This window comes from Hemiscyllium ocellatum, chromosome 35 (genome assembly GCF_020745735.1).
Source record: "Hemiscyllium ocellatum isolate sHemOce1 chromosome 35, sHemOce1.pat.X.cur, whole genome shotgun sequence".
In the NCBI taxonomy this organism is placed as follows: Eukaryota; Metazoa; Chordata; class Chondrichthyes; order Orectolobiformes; family Hemiscylliidae; genus Hemiscyllium; species Hemiscyllium ocellatum.
In genome coordinates this window covers 13,775,271-13,777,846 of record NC_083435.1, presented here as the reverse complement: position 1 = coordinate 13,777,846, position 2,576 = coordinate 13,775,271, and positions in this window count along the sequence as shown.

Here is a 2,576-nt window from a genome sequence, read left to right as displayed (position 1 = left end):
TGCAATGAGTGTTATGTCGGCTTCCAAGAGATCAATTGTGTTCAGGGATTCTGTAGCCTGAGGTACAGACAGATGTTGCCGTGGTCAGCAGCGAAAAAGCAGAATGGTGTGTTGTTTCCCTGGTGCCAGGATCAAGGATGCCTCAGAGAGGGTGCAGAATGTTCTCACGGAGGAGAGGGGCCAGCAGGAGACCATTGTCCAAATTGGAACCAGGAAGGGACTTAGGAAGGGAAAATGTTGAGATTCTGAAGGGAAATTACAGAGTTAGGCAGAAATATAAAAAGGAGGTCCTAAGGGTAGTAATATCTGGATTTCTCCCAGTGCTACGAGCTAGTAAAGGCAGGAATAGGAGGATAGAGCAGATGAATGCATGGCTGAGGAGCTGGTTTATGGGAGGAGGATACACATTTTTTGATCATTGGTATCTCTTTTGGGGTAGATGTGACCTGTACAAGAAGGACTGATTGCACCTAAATTGTAAGGGGACTAGTTTACTGGCAGGGAAATTTGCTAGAATTACTTGGGAGGATTTAAACTAGTAAGGTGGTGGTGGTTGGGGGTGGGGATCCAGGGAGATAGTAAGGAAAGAGATCAATCTGAGACAGTTACAGCTGAGAACAGAAGTGAGTCAAACAGTCAGGGCAGGCAGGGACAAGGTAGGACTAATAAATTAAACTGCATTTATTTCAATGCAAGGGGTCTAACAGGGAAGGCAGATGAATTCAGGGCGTGGTTAGGAACATGGGATTGGGATATCATAGCAATTACAGAAACATAGCTCAGGGATGGGCAGGACTGGCAGCTTAATGTTCCAGGAAGGATAGAAAGGGAGGCAAGAGAGGAGGGGAGTGCCTTTTTTGATAAGGGATAGCATTACAGCTATGCTGAGGGAGGATATTCCCAGAAATACATCCAGGGAGCTTTTTGGGTGGAACTGTGGTATAAGAAAGGGATGATCACCTTATTGGGATTGTATTATAGACCTCCTAATAGTCAGAGGGAAATGGAGAAACAAACTTGTAAGGAGATCTCAGCTATCTGTAAGAATAATAGAATAGTTATGGTCGGGGATTTTAATTTTCCAAACATCGACTGGGACTGTCATAGTGTTAAAGGTTTAGATGGAGATGAATTTGTTAAGCGTGTACAAAGACACTTTTCTGATTCAGTGTGTGGATGTACCTACTAGAGAAGTTGCAAAACTTGACCTACTCTTGGGAAATAAGACAGGGCAGGTGGCTGAGGAGTTAATGGGAAAGCACTTTGGGGCCAGCAACCATAATTCTATTTGTTTCAAAATAGTGATGGAAAAGGATAGACCAGATCTAAAAGTTGAAGTTTTAAATTGGAGAAAGGCCAATTTTGACGGTATTAGGCAAGAACTTTTGAAAGCTGATCGGAGGCAGATGTTTGCAGGTAAAGGGACAGCTGGTAAATGGGAAGCCTTCAGAAATGAGATAACAAGAATCCAGAGAAAGTATATTCCTGTCAGGGTGAAAGGGAAGGCTGGTAGGTATAGGGAACGGTGAATGACTAAATAAATTGAAGGTTTGGTTAAGAAAAAGAAGCAAGCATATGTCAGGCATAGACAGGATAGATCGAGTGAATCCTTCGAAGTGTATGAAGGAAGTAGGAAATCAGGAGGGCAAAACGGAGACATGAGATAGTTTTGGTAAATAGAATTAAGGAGAATCCAAAGGGTTTTTACAAATATATTGAGGACAAAAGGGTATCTCGGGAGAGAATAGGGCCCCTCAAAGGTCAGCAAAGCGGCCTTTGTGTGGAGCCACAGAAAATTATGGAGATACTAAATGAATATTTTGCATCAGTACTTACTGTGGAAAAGGATATAGAAGATATAGACTGTAGGGAAATAGATGGTGACATCTTGCAAAATTCCAGATTACAGAGGAGGAAGTGCTGGATAAAAGGCAGATAAATCCCCAGGACCTGATCAGGTGTAGTCTTGAACTCTGTGGGAAGCTAGAGAAGTGATTGATGGGCCTCTTGCTGAGATATTTGTATCATCAATAATCACAGGTGAGGTGCCAGAAGACTGGAGGTTGACAAACGTGATGTCAGTGTTTAAGAAGGGCAGTAAAGACAAGCCAGGGAACTACAGACTGGTGAGCCAGACCTCAGTGGTGGGCAAGTTGTTGGAGGGAATCCTGAGGTAACAACGAAGATTGAGGAGGGCAGAGCAGTAGATGTAATCTACATGGGTTCAGTAAGGTGTTCGACTAGGTTCCCCATGGGAGACCGATTAGCAAGGTTAGATCTCATGGAATACAGGGAGAACGAGCCATTTGGATACAGAACTGGCTCAAAGGTAGAAGACAGAGGGTGGTGGTGGAGGATTGAGTTTCAGACTGGAGGCCTGTGACCAGTGGAGTGCCACAAGGATCGGTGCTGGGTCCTTCAAATTTTGTCATTTACATAAATGATTTGGATGTGAGCATAAGAGGTACAGTTAAGATGACACCAAAATTGGAGGTGTAGTGGGCAGCGAAGAGGGTTACCTCAGATTACAACAGGATCTGGTCCAGATGGGCCAATGGGCTGAGAAGTGGCAGATG